Here is a 16,388-nt window from a genome sequence, read left to right as displayed (position 1 = left end):
AGACTTAACACTCCCCACTCCCACTGAAGGAGCTGTGTTGCATTGTTTAGAAATAAAGGCCTGTGCCCATATAATCTCACTTCTAAAAATACTGTATTGTAACAGTATGACAAGAAACATCAAAATAAAAAGAGTTAAGAATATAGCTATGAAGCACGCTAACCATTATGAACAAAACATGCGCATAGAGAAAATCTCTGCACAAATATTGCAAACCGGAACCAGAAATATGTAATTGTGGTTGACTGTGCTGTATGCACAGGGATGGTTGTGCATTGTTCATTCTTGGAAGTACCAACTGCCTTTGCACCTTCTCTCGGTGAGAGGTGGTCACTATTGTATAAGTAAGTCTGCACCACCATGTAATCTGTATATACAGTATGTGTAATTGTATGTGCACATTGGTGTGGTTCTGTTGCGGTTTTCTCTTTATATACATATCCAAAAGAGAAATAATGGAGTGTCTCTGTGTCCGGATATGGAGACAGATTCTCCATCTCCCAACGGTGCTGCAGTTAAAATCTACATACTCAATGACAGCTCCACATTGTTGATTTTTACCTTTCTTAGCCATATCTGACACAGACATAGACACAGGAGTATTCAACTGGTCAGGCGGCATTGGAGAATAGTGGTGATGCGCTCCTCCTCTAAGTGCAAGCAGCAACCACAACCTGCTCTTATCTCCGGGTGAGTGGGTTTTAATTGTGACCTTTCAATAGGTTTTGGATTTAGAAGATAGCCTAACATGTTTCCAGTTTCTCGCCTTGGCACATGGGCAGATCACTACTAAATTAATAAATTCCAACATTCTTGGTAAACAACATGGATGGGGGAATCTGTAATGGAAGAATATGTATTAAGGCATCTGCTACTACCATGTTTTAAAACCACAATAGTCAGTATATCTAATAGGAATAGCAGAAATGTCACCAGCACACCAGAAAGGTTTCAGCAAAAGTCCATTTAATGACCAATTGCCATTCGATCATTGTAATGGATTTTTGCTGAAACCTTTCTGGTGTGCTGGTGACATTTCTGCTATTCTTATGTCATTCACGGTTCCACCCGTGGTCACTACAAGCACCCACCTGTATATTCAGGATATTTACTGTTTCGGTAAGGAGTACAGCAAGATACTTACTTCAGTGTATCTAGTAGGACACAGTTAGTGGACCAGATTTTAATCCCCGCCGCAATAGATTATTAGATTAGACTACCGTGCAGCTGTGTGGGTGTGAAGCAATGTTTGTCAATTAGGCAGAGAACTGTAAAAATTACAGATGGTTTTGATTGCTTTTAGCCAAAGCCCCCACCCACGTTTTTCAATTATGTGTCCCAGTGATTAGGGAAGTAGTCATCACTTACGTTGATTTGGCCATTGTTTCATGTACAGCAAGTACAGCAAGCTAATTTATCCGAGTTAATTAGCCAGTAATGTCAGTAAGCTAGGTGTGAATTTGTGGGCTCAGTTAGCCAGACTACTGTAGAGTGGCTTAGTGAAACACACAGCTATGTAAATCAGTATTGTAACCTCACCCTATAACTGGGAATAACTGGAACAAAGGCTAGGAATTGGGGATTTTTTTTTTTATGTATACATTTTATATTGTCCATTTTAAAAATGCTTAAATTTTTTTTTACTGTTTATAAAATTTTTATTGTTTTAACACTTCACACTTGTGGCTTAGTTTTCTTTTAGGAATTTCTGACATTACATTAACTTTTAAGATACACAAGGGTGGAGTAGATTGTATTCCCTTTGACAACATTTTAGCATATTTAACCTCTGGTTTGTGTCTAAGATTGCCATTTTCCTGTAACAACTACATGAGTAGAGCATGGTCAATATGTCAACACAAGGTTCGTATATCTTACTGAAGGCAGTGAATTTGTGCTGACTCCAAACATGCATTCATGTACAAGTTCTAACAATGTTTTAACGCTTGCCATGTGCATATGCTGGAAGTTTGGAAAAGTAGCCAGTTGCCCTAAATTCAGTAAGCAGCTTTTGACAAGTGCTTTTGACATACTCTGCTGCAGTAGCCTCTACCTTGGCAAACCTCTACATTAAAAGATCTGTAAAAAAAAAAAAATCAAGGTAATTGGACTTGTTGCTGTATTTTTCTTGAAGACATTTTACTAGTCATCCAACCAGCTTTCTCAATTCAGAATGACATGTACAAAAATTATCTGGGAATAAATATGGTGAATGTTGCTCCAATCAACATAATCTGTTAATCATAACCAGCATGGGGTCAGAGGCCTCGTGGAGGTAAGGTGCTGATTGCATTGAAATAAATTGAGCTAGCAGGTGGTATTAACTCCCCCCCCCATTGGTTATGATAACAGATTATGTTGATTGGAGCAACACTCACCGTATTTATTCCCAGAAAATGTTTGTACAAATCATTCTGAATTGAGAACGCTGGTCAGGTGACCAATGAAACGTCTTCAAGAAAAATACAGCAAGTCCAGTTGCCTTTATTTATTTTTTTATAGATATACCATGACCTTGATGAATGAAACCTTCACAGAAATATTTCTACACTTGAAAGAATTTCTGATTTCCTGTTTAACACATGATAGGTCAATGAAAGGGTGAGGGGTGAGGGGCAGGATGATAAGGGGATTTAGAGGGGCAGGAGATTATAAAAGAGTGATGAGTAGGAGCAGGATGGGAAGGGGGCTGGGAAGGAGGGTGTATGTGTGTGAAGGTGGTCAATGATGTGAGTCAGTGAAGACTGTGAGGATGTGGGAAATTCCAAAATAATAGGTGACTCAGAGGAGGAGGCAGTGGCTGTTGCATGACTGGGGCCACTGGAATCTGAATCTGCACACCAAGGGCTTGAAACACTCTCAAAGAGCAAGAAGCGCTTCTCATTGATCAGTGCGGTCAGAAGAGCTTCTCATTTGTCAACCAATAAGTGCTTGCCATTTGCGAGCGAAATTCAAAATCCATAGCACAGGGCTACGCTACACGCGCATGCGCGGTGACGTCTCGGTGGGGTGACACTCGGTTACTGCTCCGGGTGTCACCCAGCCTCGGGACGCCCCTGATTTAAGCTGGCGATGCTCCTGATTTAAGCTGGCTATACACATATAGATTTTCTTCTATTAGCCTATGGTCAGATGGAAAAATGCAACAGATTCCTCCATCTACACTAAACATTGTGAATGGAGGAATCTCCTGCTGGGCCAAGCTTCAGTATCTTGCTAGTTGGCCCCGCTGGCTGCCAAAATACCTGAACAATCTGATTGGAGGCAGGCATTGTTCAGGTATTTTGAGAGCCAGCGGGGCCGATTAGCAAGATACTGAAGCTTGGCCCAGTGGGAGATTCCTCCATCCACACAGTTTAGCTTAGATGGAGGAGTTTGTTGCACTTTTTCCATCTGACCATAGACTGATGGAAAAAAATCGATAGAAAATCGATAGGTGTATGGCCAACTTAAGTCATTCTACAAAATCCATAGAGCGAGGCTGAGCAAGTGACATCAGCCAGTGATAAGCCTGGGATTTACTGCTAATAGAGCTCAAGGCTTTCTTTTTGTGGTGGAACCTTATGTGGATGACAGTCTTTCTATACTTGCATGCTGTACAACGCTACAACTCCGACATTACTGCCCAGCACTGTGTTATTATTGCTGCCCACTGTCCTGGAAGAGTCTTTATATATACTGTGTGTATGCCAAACATTTTTCTGCTCCCCCTAAACATGCTGCTAGCCATGTGTGCAGGGTGATGATTAGGGTGTGCTCGAGCACACCCGGCACACCTCGTGCGCACGCCTATATTGTGGATATAATATAAAATATTATTATGTTTACAGAGGTTCAAAATGAGGGCAAGACTTAATTTAAAGATATCTCACAAGAGAGGGAGTTAAAGAGATCCCTAAAAAAACTGAAGGATCTATGTGAAAGAAAGTGGAGGAGTTGGTGGAATATAAAGGTGCTTTTTTTTAACTATCTAGATGACAATGTTTGCCCACAGAAATTAAGAATATAGATTTTCCCCAAAATCAAAGAGGTAACTAGTGATCGCAAGAGAAAAATGAGAAGAAAATGCACAAATTTGTTCATGGGCTATTATGAATCCATTGATTGAGTTCTATTTCCAAAAATTAACATCAATTTGAATCTGATTTGAATGGGGGCACATAGCTGTATAGGTTTTGGTTCACAACCTAGGAAGGGAAAGGGGGGAACAAAATTAAGGGTACATTTAAAAGGAAAATGGTGGTTTAAATAAGGTTTTGGAACATGACAATGGAAAGGGTCAACACAATAACACATACACTCTCCCATATGCAGAGTAGAACTTTATGGTATGCATGCATTAAAAAAACAACAACATACAAGAACAAGAAAGAGCAGATCTAACCTTCTAACAAACATGACAAGAACCACATTTAACCTTCTTCAGAAACAACACACTCAGATCCAGCCAGTAGGTGGGTACACCCCAGATAGTTCCTCTCACATAGAGATAAGTGATGGATCAATATCTAACAAACTGGATGGAGGAGTAGATGCAAGGTTTGTCAATCTGTCCTCCTATGTTTTGTCTCCTAGTCAGGAACTTTATTATCTGAAAAACTCAATTATTGTCCCACAAGGAGATGGGATTACTATAGAGCTGTCAAGGATGTTTATCTTTTGCACATACTGTAAATTGGTTTTTAAAGCTTTACATGCTAAGAAACCGTCTGTTCCATTGGCAGGATTCTTGGATGATTTGACAGAACTTAGTAGGTGGGAGCTTTGGACTGTAAAAGCTCTTACAGACCTTTGGGAAGAAGGTCAGGTGGAATCCTTGGAACTGAGGGAGAATAGAGATTGACAATCTTACAGGGACAGAACATGAGGTACTATACTCCTTGCAAAGCAATCGTAATACCAAGATAAGTTCAATTTATAGTTTACTAATTCATGTGATCATCAGAGGATAACCTTTCTTGACTTAGTTATTGAGATCAGTGCAAAGATACAGTTGGCAACATTTATATGAAACCAGCGACCAAAGACACTAGTGAAAAGTATCTCAGTGGGACAATATTTAAGAACCTGAAGAAAAAGCTCATGCCCTCAGGATTTTGAAAGGGAGCTAAAATCTTGAGAAGCAGAGTCCTGAAACATGGATTTTAAAGAAAATGGCTGAGTAAAGAACAACATAGAGTAATGGATAGCGACAGGGAGGATCTAATACATGGACACAAACAGAACAATTTTACCAGACAAAGCCTGAGATTTAAAATATCCCTTACAAAATGTGGATACATGTACCAAACATAAGCATCTTTTGGCCAAGGACCATATAGTCAGTAAACGTATGCCCCACGATCTAGTTGTGTATTCAGGAAGGCAAATACATGAGTGGTATTTTAGTACATAGTTATGTGTCCTGGATAGAAAGAACAAATAACAAAGGTAATTATCATGTTTTTAGATGTGGGAGATGGAAATACTAAGGGACAGTGCTGTGATGTTTTCAGAAAGCTATGTACAGAATGCTGCCGGACCCTCCCACCAGCTTTGATCTATCTGCATTGCACAGAGACCTGGTTATATTACTGGGTCTAAAATAATATATGTAATAACAACAGGAACTTTTTTTCTTTAAAGTTTCATTAGCATGTTAACAAGGGCAGGAAAAGAGGAATCTGGAATAGCAAAATATAAGCAAATTAACTTCAGTGTTAAAGTAGAACTGTGACCAAATGGGCATTTAAATATTTCCATATTATTAACAAGCACGAGGTCAGTGAAGGCTTGTTTCAAATCATTTTACTGCTTGCTAAGAATATATCATGTTGAATTCCATAGCCTAGCCATAGTTCTATTTTAGGTTTGCTTATTCTCTTACAATCCTAGGAAGCTTTCATTTTGTTTCTTCCTAATAATACATGTGTATAAAAAAATTTTTAGAGAGCATTTGCCTCTGAAAGGGATTGTTCTGGTATCTCAACAAAATGATAGGCCATGCCCAAATTTTTGCTCAGATTGTTAGAATTACAGGGTTATTTACTAGAGGGTGAAGAGTTTGGAGAAGTGAACAAGCTAGGACAACATCGCTGAACTGAAAGTAAGTTGCACACCTCTCATTTAGGTTTCCATCTCCATTCCTTGCAAGTAACTCCATCTGCTACTGTACAACACAAGGAAGCTATTGCTTGTGAACATTTTGCTAGGTACTTAAATGCCACTCAGACTATACTGTTGCCAGGATGAGGAAGGGGATAGCTTCTCTGAAACACATTTCTAAGTAATAGCATCCTTGGATTGTATAGCGACAGGCAGAATCACTTGCAAGGAGAGTATAAAGAAACTCAGGTGAGGGGTGTGTGCTCCAACATTTGTACAAGAGTTGTTGAGTACATCAAGCAGCGGAGCTAATGCTCCACGCTTGTATGATACCTACGCCGGTGGCTGCAGATGGCGGTTCCTGCTGTATCACTATTGTTTCAAAGTATTAAAGAAGGCTTCCAACACTATGCCAGTGTGCTCTTTATTGTGCTTTAGAAATTGGGATAGTACCTGCTATACTCAAATAGTAGAGACAAGATGTCACTTAGTATAACAGGAATTGGAACAGGAATAATCAAGGACACCTTACTACCCTCATTTGCCTGCCGTTGTGTTAGCCCTTGCACTTCTGGTGGCGTCATGGGGGCTCAGTGCTCCTTCGTTTTTATAATTTAGTTGCTGTGATCTTTGTGGCGGCACATGTCGGATCACACTTCCATGTGCCTCTAGAGCCTCTAAAGCCTTGGATTTAACGATTGGGCTGATCAGGTGGCTGAGAGCAGCCTCAATAGGAAGCCAGCCCAGTGCTCAGAGAGTTGTGTTGGAGTTGTGTGTGCAGGAAGCACAATGGACACAGGCAAACTCAGGTGCATGCTGGACGCACAAGGGACAGCCAGGGGTGGCTGGGAGAGGTCAGGAAGGTCGGTGACCCTAGGACCTGTGGTACACACTGCTAAGAGAGCAGATTGAGGGCTCACGAGGGGTGAGTGTCTTGGAGCTGTGGAAAGCTACAGAGCGAAGCTAAAAGACTGTCCTTTATGTTGCGGCTAGAAACTGTCTTGTGCAACAGGGGAGGTCTACCCTGTGGATGGAATTAGATAGTGGGTGTTTGCCCTTAATAACCTGCGTTTTACTTGCACCTCCTGTCTACAGTGGAGTGTCCTTGTTACAAAATATATATACCCTCCTCCTCCCCCTTCCCTTCGTTTTCTCATGTTTAATTCTCCCATGCAGTCGTTATTTGCCTCAGCAAACCCAATCTTGTTAGAGTTTGGTTTTAGTTTTTTTCTCTTTTCATTACTGTTCTTGTTGGAATACATCACTTCTCTTCATTCCCTGTCTCTTACTTTCTTCCCTTTGGTGTGGCTACCCCCAAGATTTTCCCTCTCTTTTCCGTTATTTTTGATCTATTGCGAGCAGCATTTGCTTCAACTCTTCTTCCTAAGCCCATGGCTTCCCTGACATTGAAGATTTTATCCCATAATGTTCAGGGGGTTTAATGTACCTAGGAAACACAATAGAGCCCTGGGGTACTATCACTCCTGCAAGACTGACATACTGTTTTTACAGGAGACTAAATGTTCTCTCTCTTCTTGCCCTCATTATTTTGGTAAAGATTATACTTATGCCTACAATGCTAGTTTTCAGGAAAAGAAAAGAGGGGTTGTTATAGCGTTTCAACGTAATTTACCTTTTATATGCAATAAACAAATTGCTGACCCGACGGGTCATCATCTGATTCCTGGGATTTCTACTTATTAATGGTTAGGCCCAATACAGTACCAAAGTCCTCAAAGGGCACCCTATATGACATTGACATCACTCTGGCCACCTATTAAGCCCACAACACTTTTCAATCCTGTTTCTTTTCCAACAGATAGCTTACCACGGCAAGGGCTTGATTATACTTGGTGGCGACTCCAATGTTATTTTGGACCCATGACTAGATAAATCCCGCTCCTCAGGATCCTCTTCTACGCACCCTTGTGATGAATCTGAATCTAAGCTTCTGAATTCCCTCTTGAACTCCCACAACATGATTGACCTATGGAGGTAACTGCACCCCACTGAGAGAGATTTCCTTTCGAAAGGCCAAAATATTATCTACCCCTTGGTCTGACCATTCCCCCCATTTTGTTTGAATGTTCTGCTGTCCGGTGTGCTTCCTTTGGCTTCAATTGGCATCTTAATGATTACCTTCTTACCTTTGAACCTTCCTGCTCCAAACTACACTGAGCGCTACAAAGCTGTTTCCACCTTATTGAAGATTCTGTCTCTTCCCCAGTCTGCCTATGGGAGGCCCACAAGGCCACCATGCCCAGGGAAATCATTAGCTTGGCCACCTCTTTTAAGAAAGAGGGGGAAAGCGCAGTCCTTTCCTTATCTCATAAACTCTCCTGAGCTCGAAACTGCCTGGAAGACTTCCCCTTCCGCCTCTCTTAAGGCGCAGGTAGAAGCGGTTCAGGTGGAACTGAATCTCGTTATAAATGCCAAAGCAGAGAAAGAACTTTGATGGAGGAATCAGTCCTTTTATACTCGGACCAATAAGCCTGGTCCTCTTTTGGCCAAACAACTGAAAATGTTACCTTCCCCTCGCCATGTAGTGAAATTGCGTACTCCCGAAGGGGAAGTTATTGCTAATCCCTCTAAAATAGTAGATTTGTTCCACGCCCACTTAGCCTCCCTTTACAATAACTCCCCTATGTTTGATTCTGTTAGAGCGGACAAACTCTTTCGAGACCTACAGTTTCCCACTATTTTTAATACCTCTTACGATGAATGATGCAACTCAGCTGTGGAAGGCTTCTTCAACAGAATTTTTACTTCAAGATAATGACAGTCTTCATAACTAAGGTTGTATCAATGGTAATGTTTGCATCACATCACAGTAAAAATAAATTAATCATACTGAATGCCTCTTACTGCTGAAATCATTCCAATGTTCAGTTCACATGACAGGATTGAAGCAGTTATGTTACAAAACTGTTCTAATGTTCCTCACATCACACGTTATTAGTTTGAAGTCAATAATGAGTAATAATCAGTTTGTAATGTTATCTTCACACCACAAGATCATTGTCTGAAGACAATAGTTAGTAATAGTCAATTTGTAATGTTATCCTCACATCAACAGGGTTATGGCAGTAGCTTGAAAAGCATGTAGTAGCAGAGGAAACTTGTAATAGATGATTGACATCACAAGTTTAAACGTCATACTGGGTTGTGTGGAGATGGAGAGCAGGGCTGCTCAGAACTTGTCCGGCATCCTAGTCCTTGCAGGAAAAAGCAGGGAATCACCAGCACTCAGTAATGAATGCAAATTTGTCCTTTTATTGGACAGAGGTGTCATAGAAATCAAAAGAACCGACGTTTCGGGGCCGCGCAGGGTCCCTTCCTCAAGGCAGAAAACATGACAAAACATGGTTGTCATGTTTTCTGCCTTGAGGAAGGGACCCTGCACGGCGCCATCCGTGAACCAATATCACTGCGAGCACCATCCTTTATTACCTGGCAGGGACTGTTGTGAGGTGTGCGGAGGGTTCCCCCAACGACCTACAACTAGTCCTTGCAGGAACATCGGACTAGTGAAACTCTGTGGCTTAAGCTGGCGAGGGGGCGGAGTGGCATGACATCAGCGGACTGTGGGTGGAGTCATCCTCCGTGTCCGAGACGACGGAGAGGTGAGTATACTGTGTCTGTTACACTATTTCAGAGTCACATCATGAAAAACTGGATATCACGGAGAGTGAAGTCCTTTCGGCTATCTCCTCTCTCAAACCCAACAAATCCACAGGCCCGCATGGCTTTTCCAACCTTTACTACAAGAAGTTGAAAGATTTTTTAGTCCCACACTTAACTGGTTTGTTTTATGTCTTAAAATCTCAGCAAATCCTTCATCCTTCTTCTCTAGAAGCCAATATTGCCATGCTGCCGAAACCTGGAAAGGATGATATGGATGTAGCCAATTACCACTCAATTTCCTTGTTAAATTCGGACGTGAAGTTACTTGCTAAAATCTTGACTTCCAGAACTAATGAATTCCTTTTCTTTCTCATCCACAGGGATCAGGTTGGGTTCACCCCAATCCACCAAGCTGGAGACAATGCATGTGAAGTGGTTCACTTATTAGCTCTTATGCATCGCAAATCCATCCCTGGCTTTCTTCTTTCCTTAGACATTCACAAGGCATTTGACACCATCTCCTGGGACTACCTCCAGTATGTCCTGTCTAAATGGCATTTTAAACTGGCTTTCCTTTGCTGGGTAGCAGCCTTGTACAGCCAACCCCCGGCTTGTGTAACCTATTCTGGTTTACCTTCTACACCATTTGGAGTTACTAGAGACACTAGGCAGAGCTGTCCCCTGTCCCCCATACTTTTCATTCAAGCCATCGAACCCCTAGCCATGCTCATTAGAAATAACTCCTCCATCAAGAGAGTAGAGGTGGTGGGCATTCCCTTTAAATTAAGGCTTTTTGCGGACCATATCCTCCTCACCCTAACTCAGCCCCCCTTTACCTTCCCTCTTCTCTGTGTTACAAGACGTTGGTATTGTATTGGGCCTAACCATTAATAAGTAGAAATCCCAGGCTTTAAATGTTTCCCTTCTCTCTTCCATGGTTACACTACTCCAACAAAATTTTTCCCTTTTGCTGGGCTACCAAATTTCTGCCGTGTTTGGGGGTTCATCTTACTAACTCGAATGAAACACTTTTCTCAACTAACTACATCCCTCTTTTCCGGTTTGTAAAGACTGTCCTTTCATCCTGGAAAGACCTACCCATTTCCTGCCCAGGTTGCATCTTTTGCTGTAAAAATTACCTTCCTTCCTAAACTTCTGTATTATTTTAGGACTCTACCGGTTTCTGTCTCATGTTTGCCCTAAGTTTCCTACAAAACGAGGTTATGTTCTTTCTATGGCATCATCAGCGCCCCAGGGTGGCTCAGCGAACCATGTATCTCCGAAACCGATACCGAAAATGTTTTTATTTTGATTTTTTTCAAATATTTTATTTTGATTTATTTTTTATAAACTTTTACATTTTTTATATTTCTTTTTATTCATTTTTTATTAAATATTTTTATTTTTTACTTTACTTTTAGGGGCTTTGGGGAAATATTAGTTCCCTTTTAAAATAGATAAAGAACACAGAGTCCTCAATCTCTTTTTCTGTATGCCCTGTTTTAAATGAACAGGAATCCTCTATGAGTGTTCCTGTTCATTGATAACTTGAGAATATAGTATGTTTACTATAACCACAATTATGAATGAACAGGAGTGGATATAGATCACTCCCATTCATTCATAATTGAGGATACAGTACACATACCATATCCTCAATTATCAACAAACACTCAGCGATCACTGATCGCTGAGTTTTTGTAGCCTGCTCTCCTCTCTGACACGCTATCACAGGAGGCTGAGTGAGCAGTGCGAGAGGAGAGCCCAGCCTCCTGTGAAATTGCTGTCTCCGCCCCCACACCGGAGAACTATCAGGGGTCTGTTTAGACCACACCGTTATGCCACACTGTGATAGGTTGGCCGAGCGGTGTGGGAGGAGAGACACCGGCCGCTCACAGCGCTCTCCTCACGCAGCGCTCGGCCGGCTGTCACTTTCTCTCCTCCCCGCTGGCACACAGAGCAGCGCCCAGCGGGGAGGAGAGAAACCTGGGATGTGCTGATGGATCGGCAGGAAAATGGCACTTTCGGCATTTAGCCTAAAATGCAATTTTCGTCCGATATGTTTCGGCAGCCGATATATCGGTGCATCCCTACCGTTTTTTACTATACCTTGGCTCCCCAATGCCCACAGACCACCATCTCTCTTAGTCCCCTTCTTCATCACCTTCTACAGGTATGGGTCAAATTTCCCCTCATCTTCCCCTCATCTCTCTCCTGGGTAACTCTATGTTCCTCCCTGCGATTGAAGATCCTTTAGCCTATTGCCTGTCTTGCCAATTTCTCAATGGCGCTACAATCTTATCTTGGGAGTTCATTGTTTCCAAATCCCAATCCCATAAGAGGGAATTTTTCCAGCATTCAAATACGGCACTGTATCCAATCTCCTCTTAGGGGTCACGAAGTATCCTCCACTCTAACGGTTTTTGAACATATTTGTTCTAAAAATCCCCATGCTCCAAAACTCATTTTAGCACTTTATTTGCAGATGAACGCTCCATCCTCTCCTCTGTCTACAGATTATGTCACAAAGTGGCATAGGGACTTGGGGTCCAATAAGACCCCTAAAGATTGGGCCTCGATATGGGCCTCCAAATGTTCTAGCAACATAACCTCTCAGGAGTCGGCCTATAAAGTTCTCATAAGATGGTATCTAGTTCCCTTTAGAATAGCTCACTTCCTCCCTTCATATCCCAATAACTGCTACTGTTGTAGAGCGGAGGGTGATGTCAGGCATATGTGGTGTTCCTGTCCCCTCACAATCCATTTTTGGTCAAAAATCTATAACTTTATTTGTCTAGCCCTTAAACAAACCATAGCTCATTACAGATTCATACAACAAATTCCAGAAAGTATGGTCTCCCTAGTATAGGTCGGAGCTCCCGGAATTGAATCTCAACATATTTTATGTAGCATAATAATCCTGAGGTTCAAGGACCCATCTTTGGGCTGCCGCCCACCTTTCTTCTTTTTCCCTTTTCTTGCTCCTCTTGCCTTCTCTTTCTTTCTTCCAAGGTTTATTCTTTTCTTAGATCAATGCTTTATCTACCTTTCTTCTTCCTTAGCTTTTTACTTCCCTTTCCTTTTTACTCTCCCTCCTACTTCTCTCCACCCTTCTTTAGAGACATAAATATCCTCTTCCATTCTCATTCCCAGTCCATTGCGGTCCCCGCTCTTTAGTATTATATATATCTCATTCCTTTTCCCACTGGGGCATTGCCGTCACTGTGCAGCTTTTTATAATTGCTCATGTTCAACGTTTTCTTTTATAGTTTATTGTTAACTCATGGTACCTTTTCTATGGTTTACTGACATTTTGTACTTTGTTGTGTGCCTTTTTGTGTGGAATTAAGCCAGGTTATAACTAGCCCATTAATCCTCATTTTTAAGGACTCCTTAATGACTGGTAGGATCCCCAGTGATTGGCGGAGGGCTGGGGGGGGGGTGTTCTCAGGAACTCCTCTCCGGTCAACCACGTCACTCATTTCCCCCCCAACTCTCGAGACCTCAGTCCACTTCCTCCGGACTACCTCTCAGGCGATGCAGGCGGGAGCAAGGTCTCCCCTCCAGGGCCCTCTAGGGTGAGACCCCTAGCCGCCACCCACTCTCCCCAGATCCGATCAAATTTGCGAGCACAGTTCCGGCCCATATATGTTAGTCTGTATATCGGAAGCATCAATCGTGCCCAACCATTGTCCCACCGTAGGAGGGGAGGGCAGCTTCCACCTCAGAATAATTTCCCTGCGGGCATAGAAAACCACATGGAATATAAGAAGCTTTGTTGCCTTAGGAGCCCGCAGCGTCTCTCCACATACCAGCAGGAATATCAATATGGCAACCAGCCAGTAGGGGATGTCACAACTCTAGTGACTAGAAACTTAAATGAACAGTCGTTACAGGAGGGGCCCCACCTCTGAAAAGCAGAAGGTGTGCCCCGTGGAAACACTCAAGTTCTATGAGGGTACAGTCTTTGTTGCAAACATGTGAGAACCCTGCAAACCGACTCGTATCCGACCAGTGGCGTTCTCAGGCACTCTAGGCAGAAATCTGTGCAGGATCATATCCACCGCAACACTATAGATTCCCGGAGATCGAAGCGTCCTAGGTCTGGGATAACAAAAAGAAGGTAGCAGTCCAAAATCAAAAACAATAGTGGATAACAAATATAGGAAATAGAACCATAGGAGTCGACCTTCCCGGTCCGGAATATACAGGAGAGGGGTCTCGCGATCCATCCTTCTCCCCCCTTAATAGAAATCCAAACAGCGGCTAGAAATCTCAGGTCTTGGGCAGATGTTCGACCCATTTGCAGGCCTCCTCCGGATCAGTAAAGAAGCAAGCAGCCTCCCCATCCTGCACCCGCAAGCGCGCCGGGAAGAGCATGCTGTATCTGATCCCCTTGGCTCTTAGGGCAGGACTTGATCTGGGTGTAATCCACCGACCACTTGAGCGCTTCACGGGGCCTGGGAAAACAGGATAGTAGGATAGGTGGCGGAGCACAGTTACTACACGTGTGCTCCGGTCGCCATCTTGGACACGCCTCCTGCCTTTTTATTTTCAATAAAAACTTTGTGTGATGGAAACTAACAGAAAATTGGGGTACTTTGGTCTCATCAGCTGATCTCCTGTGTTCTAACAAACCAAGTTGGTAGGAGCTGATAAGGGTTGTAGGTGGCCTGAAGTGAACAAGTCACGGTAGGCAGGCAGTAAAAGTAAAATGGAGGCCAAATGATCCAAAATGCAATTTAAACAGCGGAAGCAGATGGAAAATGCTTCCTACTGAGCTGAAGGGTGGGGAAGGAACAAGGAGTGCATGTGTGAAGCACTGTTTCAAGCTCATTGCCCTCAGGACTAAGTTCTCTCAGGCAGAATCCTTGCCTCAGTAAAAAGGGTGTTAATTCTGAAAAAAAGGTGCCTAATGGTTAAAATTGTGACATAGTTCCCTTTACTGCAGCCCATCTGGCCTTAATCATTGAATGCATTAAGAGAGACTGGGTCACACCTACAGGTTGTGCCACAGCTCCAAAACTGGACCGTACTCTGCAAAACACTAAAAACGGATTTCCCACAAGGCCACCGAGGCTATGGCCTCGGGACAGGAGGGAGTAGATGGGCAGCACAGCTTGTCAGTGTTTACATACAAGTGGTACGTCGGCTGTAGAGCCGTCTGATTGCTTGTATGTGGTGCCGTTCGGTGTGCCCCCCCGAATCTCCCTCTGATCTCCTCCCCATTCTCTGAATGCAGGAAGTGATGTATTTTTAATTCTCTGGCTAAGGAAGCCAGAGAGAAGCTGGTGAAGCAGACCTTTGCTTGATCAGCTTCTTTGGGGGTCCCTAGGTGACATTAGGGGTCTTAGAGACGTCTCCATAAAGAGGACCTGTCACTGTAAATTTACTATCACGTAGGGGGATTCTTATCCCCCTATGTGATAGCAATAAAGTTAAGTGAAAAAAAAGTTAAAATTAAAGTTAAAAAAAAATTGTCACATAAAAAAATTAGAAATTTAAAAAAAAACACATAAAAAATGTCAAAGTCCCCCGCAAACATGTGTCGGGTGCACCTACATGTGAAAATGATGATTGCGCCCATTGTGCCGCACATGTTACATTTTACCGTGGACAATTTTGGTTATGGTAGTGTTTTGCAATTTCGCGGCCGCACACAATTTTAAAGCTTGACATGTTCGGTGTCTGTTTACCCAACATGACCCCGTCTTTTATATTTTACAAAAAATTGGGGTAATAATAAATATTCTGACTCCGATGGTTGTATTAACTGATTGCTCAACTGATTGCACTCAATGAGACCAGCAAGAGGAATCTGCTCTGTTCCCTCTGTAGGAGCAATGATGAAATCGGAAGCATAAGTTGTTCTTCCTGAAACTTCCACTGAACCAGCACAGGTGTGCAATGTATAGGACAGCACGTTACCCTTTAAGTCGAAGCACTCTGACGTGGCAAGTGAGTGACAGCTTTGGTCATCATAAACAGCATACATCTTGACTGCTTTTTTCAGGTTGTCCTTGGCGAAACACCTTGCCAAGAACTATTCTTGCAAGGGTCTTTCTCCAAAGTCATTTGTGAAGTAGTTCACTACATTTTGATGTAACCGTTGCAGGTGGTTGCGCATGACTCTCTCCACAGACTACAGTACATGAAGAAGAAACACTTGTTGTGGCTGGAGCATGACTTTGTTGCTCCCCGCCATGATTTGAAAGAGGGTTTGATGTAGAAGGCTGCTGTGGGTTGTCTGGAAGTGAAGTATGATGCATAGCTGTAACATATTTGTCGCTACTGCATTCTGTGCACTTGATGACAACTTTACAGTCTTTAGCAAAATGATCATAGGAAGCACAGCACCTATAGCATACTCCAAGTTTCTGGAGAATCTCCCTGCTCTCTTGTAAAGTCTTTGCCCTAAGCTCATGACATTTTTTAAGAGGATGAGGTTTCTTGTGAATAGGGCACTGACAATTAGGATCTTTATCTCTATCGTCCACAACACTCTGATCAGTAGGAGAGGTTATTGAAGATGAGATGTCTGTCCTTTTAACAGATATTGTTCTATTAAAGTCTCTATGTTTAGCTGCTGTGTTATCATACCTTGGTTATGATGAAGCAGGCAAGTTGGGTTCACCGAAGCTGAAGCTGGGATCATTTCTCGTCCAGGCTTGTTCACTGAT

The 16,388-nt window shown here is 42.6% G+C and overlaps 1 long non-coding RNA gene across 1 annotated transcript; it reads right to left on the bottom strand.

Moving 5' to 3' along the window:
* Positions 1 to 1,007: 1,007 nt before the first annotated feature.
* Positions 1,008 to 15,922, bottom strand: LOC108800462. The gene is made up of 3 exons (XR_001942100.1): positions 15,852 to 15,922; positions 3,768 to 3,776; positions 1,008 to 1,018 (listed from the first exon to the last, which is right to left on the bottom strand). It is a non-coding gene; the product is annotated as an uncharacterized LOC108800462 (long non-coding RNA).
* Positions 15,923 to 16,388: the final 466 nt, after the last annotated feature.

The sequence above is a fragment of the Nanorana parkeri genome, unplaced genomic scaffold, assembly GCF_000935625.1.
Source record: "Nanorana parkeri isolate BGI_ZX_2015 unplaced genomic scaffold, ASM93562v1 scaffold2036, whole genome shotgun sequence".
NCBI lineage: Eukaryota > Metazoa > Chordata > Amphibia > Anura > Dicroglossidae > Nanorana > Nanorana parkeri.
Note: the sequence above shows the minus strand (reverse complement) of the source record. Positions and strands in the feature narration are given on the sequence as shown.